Source organism: Lissotriton helveticus, chromosome 1_1, assembly GCF_964261635.1.
Source record: "Lissotriton helveticus chromosome 1_1, aLisHel1.1, whole genome shotgun sequence".
Lineage (NCBI taxonomy): Eukaryota > Metazoa > Chordata > Amphibia > Caudata > Salamandridae > Lissotriton > Lissotriton helveticus.
In genome coordinates, this window is record NC_136057.1 from 913,600,199 (window position 1) to 913,620,369 (window position 20,171).

Consider the following 20,171-nt stretch of genomic DNA (forward strand, 5'->3'; position numbering starts at 1 on the left):
GCATGACACCGGCTGTTTCCTGTCCTTCTATTGTGAGAAATTCAGTTATGCCTACTGCTTCTAATATTGAACCTGAAGTGGCCATCGAATTACCTGCTCTTTCCAGTCCTTTATTAAATAATTTACCTGGAACTAACATTGATGAGACAGACTATGCCTATCCCACTGATTTGTCCATACCTGACCTGCAAGCACGTTTAGCCACAGACTCCAGATTTTCTTTTGACTCTGTTTCTCTTGCCTCAAAGGAACCCTCTCGTGTTGCAGTTTATGCAAGCCTGTTTAAAAAACATTTTTTGATACCGCCTTGGACTTACATTTGGCTAGTCCTTGTTTCGATTTACCTTTTTATGTCAATTGGTTTTGTGTTTTATTTTTTTCGAATCATCAATGGACATTATGTCGAGGAAAGAACATGCATTACTCATTTGGCAAAGGTGGCGGAAAAAACAGCCAACATACAGCTCATGCAGTTCGTGGAGATGGCTTCGCTACTCCACGACTCGCAATTTGGTTTCCGCCCCCGTCATTCGACGGAGTCCGCTCTCCTTGTGGCGGTGGAAGCACTCAGACAGGGAGTTGACGAGGGCCAAACGATGGCACTGATTTTACTAGACTTAAACGCAGCATTCGACACTGTAGCACATTCCACCTTGCTACAGTGTCTGAATGGAGGAGGGGTGACAGGAGCTGCGCTTGGTTGGATTAAGTCCTTCCTCACGGAGAGGTGTTTCCAGGTCAGATTGGGTGATTACTACTCCAGGGAGATTGAGTTGGGCCAGGGCGTACCGCAGGGTTCGTCCCTGAGCCCAACTCTATTTAACATCTATGTCTCCCCCCTGGCAGCCATCGTGGAGGGGTATGGTCTCCGCTTGGTGTCCTACGCCGACGACACGCAGCTGGTCATCTCCCTATCGCGCGCGCCCGGACTTGCGGCAGACATCTTCAGGAACTGCATGAATGACCTTGCTGCCTGGATGTCTGCCAACTGTTTAAAGTTAAACGGGAGCAAGACCGAGGTGCTCGTGGTGGGGGGAGTGCCGTCTGCGTGGTCGTCGGCGTGGTGGCCACCGTGTCTGGGGGAGGTTCCTGCTCCCTGCCGCGAGGCCAGAAACCTTGGCGTATGGTTGGATAAGGACCTCACCTTTGGCCCACATGTCGGTCGAGTGGCAGGGATCTGCTTCGGTGTTCTGAGAGCTCTCAGGAAAGTATTAGATCTGCTTCCCACTCCTGCTCGTCAGACACTGGTGCATGCCCTGGTTACCTCCCGACTCGATTATGGGAATCTGCTCTATCTGGGGGCCTCAGGCAGGGTCCTCGGCCGCCTGCAGGTTCTACAAAACGCAGCTGCGCGGCTGGTCCTCAGACTCCCCAGGAGGTCATCCGCCAAACTGGCCTTGCGGGCGCTTCATTGGCTCCCCATAGAGAGGAGAGTGGAGTTTAAGGCTCTTGCCACTTGCCATCGTATCCTGAGTGGCAAAGCACCTCTCCCGCTCCAGAGCCTTATAGCCCATTATGAGCCTGCACGCAGTCTCCGGTCTTCGCAGACCGGGCTGTTAAAAGTCCCAAGAATATTTAAAGCTCGCATGGGAGGCAGATCTTTCAGATACCTTGCTCCCAAGCGCTGGAACAATCTGCCACTGGAACTTCGGTTGGAACCCTGCGAAGTCCAGTTTAGGAAAAAACTTAAAACGCACCTGTTTCAGTAGATAGCTTGGTTGGGAGGAGGGGGGGACAGCCACACCACTTGTCATAGCGCGGAGACACGCCAGTGGCGTAATCAGGCGCTTAATAAATGCCCAATAATAATTTAAATGGAACTTTGGCCCCTCTTTCCTCTTCACATTCTACACACAGATTAAAAAGAGACTTGACTTTGGTTAACATCACAGCATGGCCTGTCCTTGATGGAATCGTGTGGGATGCAGTTCGGTTTCAGATTCATGGCCCCACGGAAGTCGTTAATGTTCCTAATGTACTTAGAGTGAATATGGGGGATGTGGTGAAACAAAACATTCGTTCAGATGACTGGGATGTTAATGCTGTGGAAAGTTTGTTTTCTGATTTAAAATACTATGCTGCCTTTGATGCTGAGGATTTATATTTAGAATCTGCTAATTATGGTGAATTGTTCTGTTACCAACATTATGGCAATCACTTTTTACACAAAACATCATCCCGAAGGGATGCTGTTAATTATACTCAGTGGGAACATTGCCCAGCACCTACACAAGGGAGTTCAGAAACGTTTCTTAAAAAGTATACTTATTTCACTGACTTTAACCAGTCCAATCCCGAGTCCTTTTATTTTAAATTTCACAAACAGCCACTGTCCAAGGTTAGACTTACCGATACAAAATTGTTGTATTCGAAGGCCTTCCTAGATCAATTAGTTACTGGAGGCTATGAGCTATGGAAGGAAACAATAGACCTTAAATCGGTTTGGGGTTCAAGGGCCTGGCAGGTACAAGGCACTGAGGCTTTGCACCGTGCATGTCTCATCCCGAATCATATGTTGTTTTTAAATGAAACAATTTCCCAGACCACATGCTTTGGATTGGCTACATCTAAAAGGTTAAACACTCCGTCTTTCCCGGAGTTGGAGGAATATAATGGTTGGAGTAATTTTACTCAATTGTCAATTAGAGAATTACAGACTCTGCTTCTCAATTCCTCCTTTAACATTTCCAGTATGAATCCTAAGGGTTGGCTGCTTTGGCACCGTAGTGCAGATTCTTGCCAAAGTAGATTTTTGAATTTAACTGACGGTTTTAAGACTATTAGATCTGATCCCCGGTTTGACTTAGGTCATACTGTCACCTCGTATTCCGTAGGCAAGTTGTGTCAAAATTGGCTGAAGCATTCAACTTTACCTGCGGTTAAGACTCACCTTTCCAAATTGAATGCAGAAGTGGATTTGAATGATTTCATTAAAGGCCCGGCTAGTGGCAGGTCGAAAAGGTGGTTATATGGGGTTTACAATGAAATTTGGAAGCTATCACAGATTGAGGCTGCTACACGCCTTAGGGCTATTGATCAGGCTAATCTTGAGAAAGTGCTTGCAGTTGTTGACAATAGCATTAATGTGCTTTCCTCTAGAATTTACACATTGGATAATATTGTGTCGTCAGTTGTCGATATTGTGCATGATGAAATATCTGTGTTATACCATGGTCAGAATCAATTACGATCAATCATGCAGTTTGCGTGGACCCTTCAAACTCTGAAAATGGGTAAAGTCCCCTGGGGTTACATGAACGTTTCTTCTTTATTTGCACCTTTTAATTTGACTGAGAAACAACGCTTGCTTTCAATGCGTGATGCTTCCTTTTCTATGTTACATATTGAGAGGTTAGAATCTTTACCTTTTTCCGTGGCAGAAGCCTCTGCTGCAACGTGGCTTATCCACGGTTTAATAACATTGCCTTTTGCTTTATATAAATTTTCAAATTGTATGAAATATGTGCCAATAGGTCGTTATGAACCTTTGGGTAGCGGTTTCCTTCATGAAGTCTGGTCACTCCCATACACATACAGATGTTTTAAGGATGACCAGGAGGTTTATCTGAATGGGGAGGAGTGTACTGAGACGCCAGATCATTCTTTAATGTGTCGACACATACAGTTACACGGTTCATGCAACAAGGACAGGCCGAATATGGCTTGCGTTTTACAAGGCACGCCTGTTCCTGCTATCATCCCCACGTTTAAATTATTAGAGAATGGAAGTTATTTAATGCTTAATAATGAAGACTGTTGTGGGTTAATTATAGGTATCCCTTTCATAGTTACAGTAAGTGAGCGGGTTATTTGCTGCAGAAATGTGCTTTACCCTCCCACACATGAACATAGAGATTCTTCCATCTGGCCAAGAATACCAACCTTGGGAGCAGAATTCAGCGGCATGGCAAGAATAAGAGCTCTTTTGTCCCAGAAAGAGGTGGCCTTGAGCTCGGCCCGTGAAACTTTCGTGCTTCACGTTGCTAACACACGTACAGAAGTTCAGGCTTTATTGAATACTGATTTGCCTTTGCATTTCGGAGCAATGGTTCGTACTATCTTTAACGCATCCTCCACAAAGGGCCTATCACATTTTTTTAAAGTTGTTAGCAGTGGTCTCGTGACTTCCTTTGAGAAAATTTTTGGAGTCATCCCTGCTTTCTTCCATTCAATCTTTTCATCCTTGTTTGGAGGGTTCCCGTTTTTACTTGCAATAGCGGCTGGCGCTCTGGTGGTTTTCTGTCTTTTTAAATATGGATGCCCATCCTGTGCAAGACCACGAGCAACTGCTGCTGCTGACGCGGTTCCGCAATCGCATGCTTGAATATTATGGCACACTGCCGTTGGCGACTTTGAGCACGGCATTTGGATTATCTTTTCGATTCTCCTATTTCACCTGTGTCCAGCCTGTTTTTCACTGCCTGACCTGTGATTTCCAGTGGGCCATTGATTTGTGTCTCTGCGGACCGGTTTCTTCTGACGTCGATTTTAATCAACTGATGAGTCCTATCATTGCTCACGAGTTGGTTTGTTCTGACGAGAGGATTATGGCCTTAGCAGTGGCGCATGGACTAATTGGTCCCTGGGATGTGTTGTCGGCAGCACGGCATTTCTTGGAACTGAGTTTTCTTGAAAACCCACCGAGCTGTCCTCTGATGGTTATAGAGGATCCGGTGCTGGAAGAACACGTATGTTCCTTTCATCTTTTAAATTGGATGGCTGAACTGTTTTCGGATGAGGACAGTGACTTCCTATTGGAGGCTGTTGCTACTTACTTTTCATATACAGTTTTGTCATAGACACTGCTTCATCTTGACTTGCTGATTTATAGCATGTCGTTGATTTATTTGTCATGAATTTTTAATTTTGTCTTGCCTATTGGCTTGAGCCACATTAGATTTTTGGGCTATTTTTTAGCATTACCTTTTTATTCTTTAATTTCAATTCATGCTCGTTTACTGTTGAGTTCTGCTCTCATGAGATGGCACTTCTGTTATCATATTTTGTCCGTTCTCGGATCATGGGGGGGTGTCATATAGCTCCTGTATATCCTTATATCGTGTTAAGTTGGCATAGGTACATTTGAGGTTTAAACGCCATTTTTCTTTCTTGCAACTTCTGCACACGACACTTAATTGTTGACTTAGCTTTCAACCTAGTAGTTTGCCGTGGTGTATGTGAGAATAATATGTTATTGCTCTGATATCAGCTTTGCTTAATAAACTATGTCTGCACGAAGAGTGCTGAAGTTTCAGGAACAACACGATATGGAATTGTTATGAGGTCTGATCTCCACGCCTTCATAGTCATAACACAAGTGCAGCCTTTGCCAACTCCGGCTTCGGGCGGGATTGATATTGCTTTGCACGAAACACATATAACACACTTGATGCGGTGCACATGCAGAGAGAGCTGGTGTATGCTGATGTGATTCCTTCATGCTAGGACACTAAGGTATGGGCCCGCCCTAAAACAACCCAAAGAGACCTTCTTAGCTAATAATATAATATATGTGTTAGGGAGGGTGAGATATAAGTGTTGTTAACTCTTATTCATTACAGCATGTTAACATGCTGTCACCATTCGCTTTTTATGTCTTAGTAACTATGCTGATAATTTTGCTACTGATAATAAGTATACTTGTATTATCTAAGATACTGCGCCTGAGAAGACGGCATTAGTAAATAAACATTTCAAATGCACATGTGTCTTCTTTACTCCATGTTCTGGTTTGTAATGATAATATAACGAAAGAGTGTTCATGAGTTCCACGTACCCTGAGGTACTATAAGTTCATGTTCTGGTTTGTCTAAACATTGGGAGTTTGATACGTCCAATGAGACACTGTAGCTAGCTCGGTAAGGGGTGAGGTGGTTGCTACGGTGAGTTTTGGGACACCCTAATTCGCCGAGGTTCCACTCCTCTGTGCACAGTTCTGTGTGAGAACAGAAACCCTGCGACAGAACAACAACCACAAAACAAACTCCAAAGCTTTCTAAAACCAGGCATGGCAAAGGAATAAAAAACAAATTGTTATTTTAACCTGGCAAAGTATTTGCATTCACTTTTCACCAAAAGATTCCAAATAACAAAACCAAGTCACAGTTGTACTACATTCACATAGAACCCAAGCAGACTCACCTGATATCCGAAGCACAAAGAAACCAGTTCTCCACTGCCAACTCTTCAGACCAAGCAGTCAGATCAAGGTTCACCATACCATTCAGGACCCCAGTCGGGATGACCGCTGGGCAAGGCACCCTCCGGTAGGACAGAGGCAGCAGCTGCGAGTAACAGAAACTCTTCGTGTAGGGATCCCTAAGCCGTCAGTCTGACCTGATGATGTCCTCGTCCTCCGCTCTGTCTGCAGAAAGAGGATGGGTCAATAACCTGAACGAGTACCTGTTTGGGTGCCAATTGAAGGAAGTGAACCACTTGGGGCTACCTGGGTCACTTGCAGACCACCTCTAAGCCTTCCATACTAAATGAAGAGTCAGAGAGACAGTGGAGAGTATACAACAATAACTGTTTATTCGCATACACTCAATGCAGAGCCCCGTCTGCATAGTCTCTAGGAGTTGCACAGAGGGAACTGAAGATCAGCAAGCATAAAGGTACGTTGTGTAAATTTCATGATTAGTTAGAAACACGCTCATAGTGAATTTTCCAGGCAGATGCAGCTGGACAGTAAAATACAAAAAAAACCTTCTGCTCTCAAAATCCAGCACAGTCCAAGGCCGTTGCACCCGGTACTGCAATAAGGCTACAATACAAGTGGGAGAGGGCCTCTATCTAGTGGGCAAGCTATGCGCTGGCATTAACCATTCTTCATTGCAGAAACAAAACTAAGCGAAGGGCATTTTTCAGTATTAGCAACGATTAGTTTCCGGTCCAGGGAAGGCATGGCTTGGCAGTTCGGGCTGGACTGTTCCCATGAGGCACAGGGTCAGACTGATTTGCATATAGCCATGTCTGAACTGGGGTGGCAGAGTGGGCTAAAGAACGGTGATGGATCAAACCCAGATCTTTTGACTGGGTGTGAGTGTTTGATTGGTTCAGATGCTCTGTCCATCACCACCACCCCCTTTTGTACAACTCTTCAGACCAAGTATTCAGATCAAGGTTCACCATTCAGGACCCCAGTCGGGATGACCGCTGGGCAAGACACCCTTCGGTAGGACAGAGGCAGCAGCTGCGAGTAACAGAAACTCTTCGTGCAGGGATCCCTAAGCCGTCAGTCTGACCTGATGATGTCCTCGTCCTCCCCTCTGTCTGCAGAAAGAGGATGGGTCAATAACCTGAATGAGTACCTGTTTGGGTGCCAATTGAAGGAAGTGACCCACTTGGGGCTACCTGGGTCACTTGCAGACCACCTCTCAGCCTTCCATACTAAATGAAGAGTCAGAGGGACAGTGGAGAGTATACAACAATAACTGTTTATTCGCATACACTCAATGCAGAGCCCCGTCTGCATAGTCTCTAGGAGTTGCACAGAGGGAACTGAAGATCAGCAAGCATAAAGGTACGTTGTGTAAATTTCATGATTAGTTAGAAACACGCTCATAGTGAATTTTCCAGGCAGATGCAGCTGGACAGTAAAATACAACAAAAAAAACCTTCTGCTCTCAAAATCCAGCACAGTCCAAGGCCGTTGCACCCGGTACTGCGATAAGGCTACCATACAAGTGGGAGAGGGCCTCTATCTAGTGGGCAAGCTATGCGCTGGCATTAACCATTCTTCATTGCAGAAACAAAACTAAGCGAAGGGCATTTTTCAGAATTAGCAACGGTTAGTTTTGATTGTCTTTAAAATGGCTCCTGAACATAAAATGATGCAGTGAATGCTAACTTATACAAGGTACTGCGTAAGCATTAATGGGCCCAATCTAACATTGGAGAAGGTGTGCCGAGGGCACAGCACCTCAAAGCAGTGCGGGGGTGCTCATCTGGTGGCAATCTACTCTGTCTGCTGGTGCATGTAAGGTCACCTCTCTCTCCCCAGCATCATGGTAAGACCCATCGTGGTTATTATTTGTGGCGCAGTAAAAAATAGCAGAGTGGGTTGATAAAGACTAGAAGTGGTATCTTCCTATTAGTCTCAGTAAAGTCATATCTGGAGGACTCTGCCTTGGTACATGATGAAAATTATAAAGAACTGATTGGGCATCTGCTACTATTTGAAAGGTTCGAAGAATTCTAAGTCTTAGTTTACCAGTGTGCCTGTTAATCTCAGTGTCCTGGGAATAATTGGTTCTCCCTCATGTGTTACAAACAAACTACAATGGGCTATTGCATTGTGTTACAAGTACTACTGTGGGCTACTGCATAGAGTTTGGAATGGTTCAGGCTCTGAGCTATCAGAGAAAAGAAACCCATGAACATACAAGTGTACAGATCACTTGTGATATTTTCCTTCAGATCCTCCTCCCCATAGAACCCTCCTTCAACTCTTCCCCTCTTCTGGCCACTCCGAACCTCTTGCCAATTTTGTTTTGCAGAGTCAGTGCTGCTAAAAGGTGGGAATCTGGAGAAACCTTGGATCATACAAGAATAACGAAACCAATGTTATAAGTTCCCCTTGAGCAGCGTCGTCACGATGTCTACTATTGAAGACCTCTGCAGAATGATGACTCAGATGCAGAAGAATTTATCCAATGCCCAACTCGAAGCTGCTGCATTGGTTACACAGGTCCATCAACCGCAAGGATTGATGGGTGCGCAGGTCATCGGCAATACCTCCGCCTGTCTAGCACCCACCAGTACTTCCCCAGTAAGTCCCCCCACAGTCTCTGTCATTGTTCCTATGTCAGTTCCATCGCCCCCCTCTAGAGGGCTTCTCTGGTGTCCCTTCTCAAGTACAAACCTTTCTGACACAAGAGCAATTACATTTCATTGTGGCTCAGACCCATTTCCCAGATGCTTAAACCCACATCTGAGCCCAATGGGTGTTACGGGCCTGTGGGCAATTCCAGTCAACACGAATGATGTTCATTTATATAACTGGCGAGAGTTCAGAAAGGATTTTGAGATCTTGAGGCAAGAAAACAAAGATTCGGTAAGCTATTTAACAAAATTCACCCATCTAGTTGCTGAGATGTATTGGCCTCAGGAAAGAGAATGCCGCTGTTTTATCAAGGGGTACGGGACGAGATGAAAAACCTGTTAGCACCAATAGAGCGACAGTCACGTTCCTGTAAAAATCTCAGCGCCCTAAGTCTATGATTGGATCATAGAGTCACTTGAATGAAAAGGGGATTAAGGGAGGTTCGAACTGAAACCTTACATGGGATGAAACTAGTGAACCCATGGAAATTGAGGAAATATGCAAGTTTCTTACCCAGGAAGTAAAAGAGACACTGCAAAGTGATAGGTGCGTTTATTGTGGAAACAAAGGGCATTTTGTAAGAGAGTGTCCAACCAGTCCAAAAAAACCCGGTGTTAAGACTACCATGAGCGTTAGTAAGGCTAAGGGAAACTGGAGGGCTCAAGGAAGAACCAGGAGTATCCCTTGAGCGTCAGTAGGAAAACTCCTGAGCAGACAATCAAAAATACCCTACAATGTTCAGCCCCACATTTGTGTATGAAAGCTCAACTGATGTTCAGCACCATCACCAACCAGGTGGTAGTGATGATAGACTCTGGCGCCACAGAGAACTTTATTGGTGTGAAATACTGGGTTACATAAAAAATCCCAACTGTACTTAAAGAGAGGCATCAGTCAGTAAGGTAGGTAGATTCCTTGCTTACGTCTGGACTAATCACACATCAAACAGTAGCCCTCCAACTTACTTTTGTGCCACAGAACCAAAGTCATACAGACGACTTAAACTACAAACTCATCAATGCCGCAAAATTTGGCATCATCCTCAGCATGCCGTGGTTAATGGTCCACAACCCATGCATCAATTGGACAAAACAAAATGTTATCTTCAGTTTGTAAAGGTGTCTTCAGACATGCTTAAATTCCCAATTGCCATCAGAGCAAAAACCAGAAACAATGTACCTCATTGCCACAGCAGCAGAACAAAATGCTGACTTACCCAATGAATATAAAGCTTTTGAAGAAGTTTTTAATCATGTGAGTGTAGAAACCTTGCAGCAGAACAAAATGCTGACTTACCCAATATAAAGCTTTTGAAGAAGTTTTTAATCATGTGAGTGTAGAAACCTTGCCACTGCACCGCAATTATGATTGCCAAATTGACTTTGTGCCAGGTGCCAAAATACCTTGCAGTTAAATTTATGCCATGACCAACCATGAAAGTCAACATCTTCGGAAATACTTAGAAACGTGCTTACAAAATGGGTTCATTTGTCTATCCAAGTCTCCAGCAGCATCTCCTTTATTCTTTATTTCTTAAGCCAGTGGATAATAAAGAACCTGCATAGACTATAGAGCCTTGAATGCCATCGCTAACAAGAAACAATATCCCCTTCTGCTTATTCCTGTTCTGCTTGATCAAGTCAAAAACACCACCATTTTACCCGACTCCGTCCCCAGGATGAATGGAAGAAGTAATTTTGCACTCAATATGGTTTGCTTGAGTATTGTGTTATACCGTTCAGGCTATGCAATGCCCCGGTGGCATTCCAGTTCTTTGTAAAAGATGTCTCTCATAAATATCTAAATTGATTTTTTCATAGTTTAAATTAATGACATCTTAATTTTTTCTACTTCACTAGAGGAACATGTAAAACATGTCTAGATTGTTCTATGTACTCTGAGACAACATGGGTTATCTGTCAAACTAACACAATGTGATTCGCACACTAAAGAGGTTGCGTTTTTGGGTTTTATTCTTACCCCATCTGGCATTACCTTGGCTGCACGAAAGATCCAGGCAATTAAAGATTGGCCCAGACCTCAAGGATTAAAAGACAACCAAAGGTTCCTAGAATTTGCAAACTTTTATTGGTGATATATAAATAATTATTCCTCAAAAGTCACCCAGATGACCAAACTATTCAAAAAGGGGAAACCCTTCTCATGGGATCAAAAGATTGAACAAGCTTTTCAAGACCTGAAACAGGTTTTCATCTTAGCACCCATTTTGAAACACTCCAACACCACTCATCCATTCATAGTTGAGGTGGTTTCCTCCTATCTGCCATCTGAGCTATTCTCTCTCAAAGAGATAGCAGAACTGGTCAATTACACCCAGTTATCTATTTATCCAAGAAACTCCTACCTGCAGAATGGAACTGTACTGAAGCATAGAAGGAGTTGTTAGCCATCAGGCAAGCTTTCAAGAGTGGCTTATTAGAAGCTAATTTCCCTATCACCCTATGCACCGACCGTCATATCCCGCAATTTCTGCATTACACTTGTGCGCTACCCCCATGGTAGTTGTGTTGGACATTATTTTTAGCTGAATTAAATTTTGTGATTATCTTTCAGCTTGGGAGTGCCAATAACAAGGCTGGAGCCTTATCCTGCTATAATCCAAATTGGGAACCTTCGTCAGCCAAAGATTCTACTATAGTTTCACAAAAGCAATTTATCTGGGCCATTCAATCGGAAGATTTTCTTAAACAAGTTAGGTTAGCCATGCCAGGGCAAAGGTTAGTTTCTTGGAAAACCAGAGATCCTAATCATTCCATCATTGAAAATCCCCCCTTTCGAAGGGCGTGGCAAACCGCCAGAGGTAATGGCCACTTCTTGAGGCGGCTCCATCCGAGTGCGCCCATTTTTAAACATATCCTTTATACATTAATCCGGCAACTGGTACAGAGAGCTACCGGAGTGCAGCGGAAGACCCTGGGGACCAAATGAGTCTGTCCCCGTGACTTTCCACTTTGGGATTGCGGAGATCTGGCTGGTGGTGAAATCGGCCTGTGGAAGCACCGCCTCTCCGGCGACACGCCCTATGTAGTGCCGCGGCCTGAGCTGTATATCCTGTGGTGCTCCGACGCTCATGTGACGCTATTGCCGCCTAGGGCATGTTGGTACGTTTGCTCCAGCGTTTGCTCAGGTGGCGGCAAACTCAGTGACACGAGAAAGGGGACCTCCTGGAACCGGTCAGATGGATTGCTTGCCGCCGGGGTGAAGAGGTTCTGACTGCTTCCAATGACATCGCCAGTGAGTAACAATCCCTGTGCCCATTGCCTGGCCTGGACAGCGTTGGGGCGTGGTGCATGGAAGCAGCGCTGCCTTAATCTCTCCTGAACGTGGTCTGGCACCCTGGGAGTGACTCTTCCTCAGTGGTGCAGCTTCCATTCTGGGCCCCCAGTCTCCCCCCGCGCTGCTGGTCCCACCGTCTGGCTATCTTTGAAGACGTAGCTGGGCCTGGGTGCGGTCCCTAGCTGTTTGTGGAGTTCTTGGGGTACCTTCACTTTCTTGTGGGACACCGGGGGAAAACGCATCGTGTGATTGCCGCCTATAAGCAACTGGACACTGTTGGGGGTGTTGGGCCTTTACATCATCTGGGGCTTTGTGGGATTGCCGGGCCTGACTGGCCTTGTGCCCTGAAGGTGGTGTGCTTTGCAGATAACGTCGAGCTGGATCTCGGGGAGGGGGTGCCTGGGTGGGCTGCCGGTGTGCTGTTACTCCCTGACCTTTGTTGCAGCATCGGGACTGGCCTGCTTCGGTTCGGGGGACAAGCAGAGCTGAGTGCCGTGCTTTGCTTCTTGGTACCCCACGTCTCCGGAGCCATGGCAGAAGGGCGCAGTTCTAAAGCAGCGTTGCAGGCCAAACTGACCAAGTATGCGTGGGATGGTGGAGCCTGCTCGAGTTCGAAGGAGGAACTCTCCACACCTGAGAAGCTTCAAACCAGTGGGAAGAAGGAGGAACCAACGCTGCAGGACATTATGGAGGCCATATCAACGGTGCTTACGTCTTTGGAAGCGCACATTAACGCTGCCTCCTCGGAGGTGTCCCTTATCCAGGTGGACATGCACTAGATGAAATCACGGTTGAAAGATGTTGAGGTAAAGACGAGTTCCCTGATCGAGGACACTTCTGACCTGCAAAGCAAGATGGAGGCCATGCAGGCCCACGCCGCAAAACTGGAGGCACAGCTGGACGACTATGAGGGGCGCTTCCGGCGCAATAATGTTCTTATACTTGGGGTGCTGGAGAGGGTGAAGGGGCCATCAGCAGACCTCTTTGTGGAAGAACTGATCACAAACTACCTGAAGCCAACAGGCCTTTAGAACTTATTTTCTGTTGAAAGGGCTCATCGTATGCCGGGCGGCTGGCTTGGATCTTCAACTTCCGAGATCGAGATCTTATCCAGCAGTGTGCCCGGTCATTGGCACTGGTGGCATTCCAGAACAGCCGCGTCACTTTCTTCCGGGACTTCACCCTCAAGGTACAGCGTCAGCGTAGCAGTTTCCTGGATGTGGAAAAGGCATTTCGTGAACTGGATATGAAGTATGCCAGGCTCTTCCCCGCCAGGCTGAGGGTGGAATCTGAGGGGAAGGCTTGGTTCTTCACCACCACTGAAAACGCATGGGACTGGCTCGACAGCTGGCGCACAGCTGGACCGAGGGGTAATCGCATCCGGAGAGCGAGACTGGAGGAGGGATTGAATCCATCCAGCAGAAGTACCCTGCCCGAAGAGCAGGAGGCGGCAACTGGCGGGCCAGAGTGACCGGTCTATTTGTGGGCTCCCCAGGGATGGTGGGGTTGCTCTTGTTTCCAGGGACTGAGAGTAATTTGACCTTCTCCCCTACAATGTTGTTCATGTTTTGGGGCCAAGACTGGGCCTCGTTGGGGCCTCCTCCTCAACAGACTTTATGTGAGTTTCTTTGTTGATACTTGGGCCCTTTGTAGCGTCCCCAACATGTTTCTGGGGGGTTTGCTTGCTGCTTCCAATTGATTTCATTGTTCGTTACATATATGTACCAGTTGTTACTTGTCTAGACGGGTGCTCGGTAGGCACGCACACCCACAAATTTGGTAGGGGTGGGCGATGGGCACTCTGCTAGTTTGGGTGGCGGGAGGTTTTTACACCGCCAAGCAGGGAGGCAGGGAGGGTGGTTTTGGGGCTGGTTTTTTGGGTTGGGGGATTGTTTTAATGTATGTTGCAATTTTCTGTTATGTAGGCATGCTGCAATCTACAAGTTCAGCCACACGGGCGGGGGTGGGTTCCTCGTTTTTGGGGCACAATTTTGTGAATGGTTCATGAAACCTGGGACAGTCCAGTCACCCTCCGAGGGTCACTCCTGGTGGCTCCCTCCGCATGTATGTCTTCCTCTAGAGTGTGATAATGGGTTTGGCTACCAGGCAAAATCTTAAGTTAATGTCATGGAATGCCAATGGGCTGGGCGACAAAAGTGGGGTGGTCTTCCAGTTTGTAAAGCACCACGCCCTGGATGTGATTCTCCTACAGGAGACGCACCTGTTGGGCAACGCATGTAAAGCCCTTTCCCATTGGGGTTTCCAGCTGGCGGCCCACTCAGCCTTTGACTCTGGCTCCCTGGCGGTGGGCATCTTGTTCCGGAAAACGTTCCCCCTGACTTTACCCTCGGTCCGCAATGATGCTATGGGCAGATACGTGGTCATCTCTGGGACCAGGGAGGGGTGCACTCTCAACTTAGCTTTGGTCTATATACCACTGGGCCTACATACCCAAGCCTTTATTAACCTCGGTGCAATCCCTCTCGGTTTGCCAGACGGCAGGTTATTAATTGGGGACGGTTTTAATTCCATTGTTTCCGACTCCCTTGACCATTGGCCCCAGAGGGAGCTGCTGCCCTCTCACAAGCGGATCCATAGCTTTCTTGGAGCAACGGGTCTTGTTGACTTATGGAGGGGCTTACATCCGACTGATCTCCAATATACGCACTTGTCAGGTCGCCACCGTGTCCCGGATAGATTATGTGCTGACGCTCGCTCACCAAATTCACATGGTTAGAGACATTCAGCACTTAGCCAGTGGGATCTCGGATCATTCACCCATCCTATGTCACTTGGAAGTCGGGATGGAGGCCCTGTGGCCCGATCAACTCCTGGTAGCTCACTGATCCGTCCGTCAGAGATAAGGTCCTGACTGAAACGGATCTCAATTTCCAAGAAAACGACTGTTCGGTTGAGTCTACGACGGTGCTGTGGGAGGCCTACAAAGTGGTGATACAGGGAGTGGTCCTGTCTTATATTGCAGGACAACGTAAGGAATGAGGGGCTGCTATGGTACGCTTAGAGGAGGAGCTCCTTGACCTGGAAAGTGTGGTCCGAAACACCGGCTCAGCAGAAGTACACCAGAAACTTCATATAAAAGTCAAGGAGTTTTCCGACCTGGCCACAGAGGCCGCTAAAGCATACCACCGGGCCACACTTAGTAAGATGTACAATGTGGGAGACAAGGCGGGCAAACTGCTGACCTGGTTGGACCGCAGGGACAGGGCCCAGTAGATTGTGGAGGAGTTGGAGACCAACTCTCCTACGCTTCTCACCATGCCCCAAGACATAGCGGATGCGTTCGGACATTATTAACAGGCACTTTACATGTCTCGCACGACTCACTCTGAGGAAGACACCGCGTCTCTTCTCCATGATATCTCGCTGCTGCTCCTTACTGAGCAGGAACGCTCCGACCTGGATCCTGAGATCGCAGTGGAGCAGGTCGAAAAGGCCATCCACGACCTGGGGGGAGGAAATGTGTCGGATCCTAATGGCATAACTATAGAAATGTTCAAGATCACGGCAAGCAAGAGCGTGCCGTACCTTGTCGCCATGTTTCGTGACAGCAAAGAGAGAACTATCCTGCCTGAGGACCAGCGGCTGGCCAACATAGTCATCCCCAAAGCGGGTAAACCCGCTAATAAATGCTCATCTTATAGACCCATCTTGCTGCTCAACTGTGAAGCGAAAATCCTGGCAAAGATCCTTGCCACCCGGTTGCTCAGGGTCCTCCCACACCTGGTCCATCCGGACCAGTTGGGATTTATGCCTGCGAGAAATACCTCTCCTAATCTGCGTAGGCTTCACAGGGTTCTGGGTAGGGTGCCCACGATTCGGGAGGATGCGGTTGTGGTGTCCCTGGATGCTGCATCCGCTTTTGACACCATCAAATGGCTCTATCTGTTTGCCGTACTCCACAATTGGGGTTTGGGTCAGCCAGGACCCTGCCATCCGGAGCCTTCGTTGGACACAGGGGTGGGAGGACCGCATTTCCTTATATGCGGACGACATCCTGCTCTATTTGTCCTCCCTGGAGGCCTCCCTTAATGTCGTCTTGGACATATTTTGCGTGTTTGGCAGACTCTCAGGGTATACCATCAACTGTTCCAAGTCGGTGCTATACGTCCTTTGTGGGGAACGGCTCTTGCTCCCCCGGGGCTGCCAGCTAGAGGAAGTAGCTTACAGATTCAAATATTTGGGAATCTGGGTCTTGAAAGATCTCCCTGGATCCCACGACAAGAATCTTTGCCCGTCACTGGAGCGTTTTAAAGTTGACGTTCTCCATTGGAAGTTGCTTGCTCTGACACTCCTAGGGTGCGCTGCCCTGTTCGAGATGATGTCCCTTCCTAGGTTCTTATACTCATTACAAAACACTCCACTTCCAGTTCCAGCTTCGTACTTTAGAGATCTGGATGGTGCTGTTTGGGATCTCTTGTGGGAGGGTAGACCACTGCGTATCACCACTCATAAATGTAGGCTTGGATGGTTTGATGGAGGTACTGGACTCACAGATATTAAGCGATACTACGGGGCGGTGCATCTAGTAGCGATCAACCAGTGCACATATCGGTCCCACAACAATCCAGCTTTCCAAAACGATAGATGGCTCTTTCCGGGGGTGGCTTCAGTGGGGCGATCTATGCGAGACCCTTGCGACCCGTTTTCACCGGCCCGACAGGACACACAGTGACTATATGGAAGGCGGCCAACAGACGTCTGGGCTGGGAGGGCAAACTCACACAAGCCACACCGCTATGGCATGGTGAACAACTCGGTAGATTGATCCGGTCCAAGGGCTTTGACAAATGGGACCTAATTGGCATTTCCAGGGTTGGCGACCTCTGGAAGTCTGGAGATGTGGTGCCCTTTTCTTGACTGCAAGAGGAATACGACCTAGCTAAATCTGAATACTTTTGGTATCTTCAGATTAGGCATGCCCTGCTCATGGCTCTCCCTAGAGGTAGCGATCTCCCCGACACCCCCCCGCTTGAGGATAGAATACTAGATGGCGATCTACCCAAGAAGACCATCTCCCTTGTCTATAAAAAGCTCATTAACAATATCGCGGACCCTCTGATCGGCTTGCGGGCTAGATGGTTTCACGATGTTGCAGGTTTAGATGATGAGGACGGGCGGTGGACGCCTACCCTCATAAAGTGGTCATTTTCTCCAGGCTCAGACTGGTCCAACATAAGTTACTTCACAGTTCCTACTTGTCTGGATCCTTGCCGGTTCGCATGGGCTAAGTCCCGAGGGCAGCTGTACAAAAAAGTGTGGGCAGGAAGGCACATTTATTCATAATATTTGGGAGTGTGCGATAATCCAGGGTTATTGGGAAGGGGTTGTGGGCCTGGATGGAGGAGGCACTGGGGCAAAAGATTCACTGTAACATAAAGTTAGCGCTGTTAAACATTTGGGACCCTACTGACTTGAACTCCAAAGAGCAACTGTGGGTAACACATGGGTTCATGATCGCTGAGCTAATTATCGCACAGCTTTGGAGGGCTCCAAGGCCACTGGAACTAGTGGACTGGTCTAAGGATATGGACTGGTGTATGGTAACCAAGAAATCCATCTATGAGTCCGGCGGTTGCCCGAATAAATGGACACAGGACTGTGGACATTGGAACTCATACAGAGGTGAGATCTGCGCACCGCCACGGACCAGAGGAGACGTCACTGAAGGTCTTGATATTGTATGACAAGGCCACCATCTAGTCATTGTATTGGGTGCATTGAGAGAGGGTAGAGACTGTCCATTGTATGAACCGCCTTGACTGCAAATGTGCAGTTTTTGTAAAATGCCTTTTTTCTTAATAAAGATTTGAAGAAAAAAAAAGAAAATCTCCCCTTTCAGGAACAAAGTCTGTATGTACCCACCAAAAGGCTTCAAAGGCAAGTCTTGCAATGGTGCCATGATCACCCCATGGCATGGCATCCAGGGCAAGCCAGGGCCTTGGAACCAATAAATAGGAATTTCTGGTGGCCAAGTTGGAGGCAAAACATAATCAACTATGTCAAAAACTGCAACATTTGTGGTAGGGTGAAAGGGTATCATATGAAAAAAGAGGATACCTACAACCTTTACCCACTCCTCGGAGAGAGTGGGACTTTATTACACCCCACTGCTTGACCAGGAAAACAATTCTGTGCTAGTGGTGGTAGATAGGTTGTCTATGATGGCCCATTTTAGGGTCTGTTCAGGCCTACCAAGTGCAGTCACACTGGTCACTTGCTACTAACCAATATCATTCGCCTACACGGTCTGCCCTGAAACATAGTTTCAGATCAAGGTCTACAGTTCACCGCAAAGTTTTGGAAGGCTTGGTGTTCCACTTTTAACATAAAAGTCATTTATCTACCATCTTCCACCCGAAGTCCGATGAGCAAACAGAACATGTAAACCAGGGTTTTAAGCTGTTTTTACACTGTTATCACTCTTCAGATGACCAAAGGTCTTGGGTGGAATTATTGTGGGATGTGGACTTTGCGTATTATAATCTCTGCCATGCCGCCATGTTACCATTTTATCTTAACTATCGGTTCCACCCTCATTTCCTACCCTTACTGTACCCACTAAAAACCTCCAATATGCCATTTCTCAACGAATAAGTGGAGAATATTTCGAAGTTGACACAAGTTATCTATCATAATGTAATGAAAGCTAAGATGCAATATAACAATTTTGCAGATCGACGAAGGCAATCTGTTCCTTTGTATCAGGTTGGAAATCGAGTTAGGTTTTTCACTAAGACTATTCGTTTCAAACAGCCCTAAAAATGTCATCCTAGATTCATTGGACCATGCACAGTATATTCCATATCCAATCAATTAACCTTCAAGTTACAACTGCCTCATACCCTGAGAATACATCCGGTGTTCCATATCTCTTTGCTCAAACCCGCTTCAGCCTCTACTCACACTGTCCGTCCACCACCCGTGCTTGTCCAGGGACAGTGGAAATATGAGGTTTGGGCCATCAAAGTCGCCAAGAGGGAGATGGGAAAATTGTGGTATTCTGATTCTAGGAAAGGGTACGGTCCGGAAGATGACTCTTGGGAGGCTGCGACCACTATTCATGCTCCTGCTCTCCCTCATCGCTTCCGCCGCACCCACCCGGTTCCCACCTGCTGACTATGTGAGAAATGGACTTTTGGTGGGGAGTATTGTCATAACCGGACATGACCAGTTACCTGTTCTATCAGAGTCCCCTTGGGTTTGGGTTCTGATCTTCAACAGCCCTCCCTCCTTTCCTCCTGGGGCTGTGCCTTCAACAGAACCTCCATTGATACACACTCTTAGAGTCTCCTTGGGCTTGGGCTGTGATGTTCAACAGCTTCATACCCGCAGTACACAAGGGGCTGTCCTTTTCAACAGTATCTCTGATTCCATGCACTGCATAGGCTATCAGAATCTCCTTGGGCTATGGCATTCAATCGTTCCCTGCATCGCATATGGGCTGTGCCTGTCAACAGTGTCATACATTAAGCCTCCTTACACGACTATGCATCACTCTTGCTCTTACATGGTGTTTTGTCAGTAGCAGTATTGTGCATTATACTAACTAGGGTTCAGTCCAGGGAAGAAAAGCCCATCTCGCTCCTCCAATGGCACATGGGATCCGTTCAGTGCAGCAGAGCAATATGCCTAATTGTTCCTGCTGTAACAAATGAAAGTGGTGGTTGATGGTGATAAGTCTAACCTTTCCCTAATTCTATTTTACTTTGAAGTCAAGTGAGATATCGAGCAATACTTTGGCGTAGTGAGATCTTGCGATATCACGTGAACTCATGGCTGCCATCTTGGGTGTATTCTGTGCCTTCAAAATGCAGAGGGCTTCTGTATTCCAGCACTTTTTACTGTTGCAGTTCAGAGTGGTGTGGTCCTCGGTGGCTGGTGTTCCCGAAGAAGGTGTGCCGAGGGCACAACATTCCAAAGCCATTCACGCAGCGCTCACTTGGTGGCAATCTACTCCATCTACATGTGCATGTAAGGTAACCTCTCTATCCCCAGAATTGCAGTAATAGCCATCATGCTGAAAGACCGG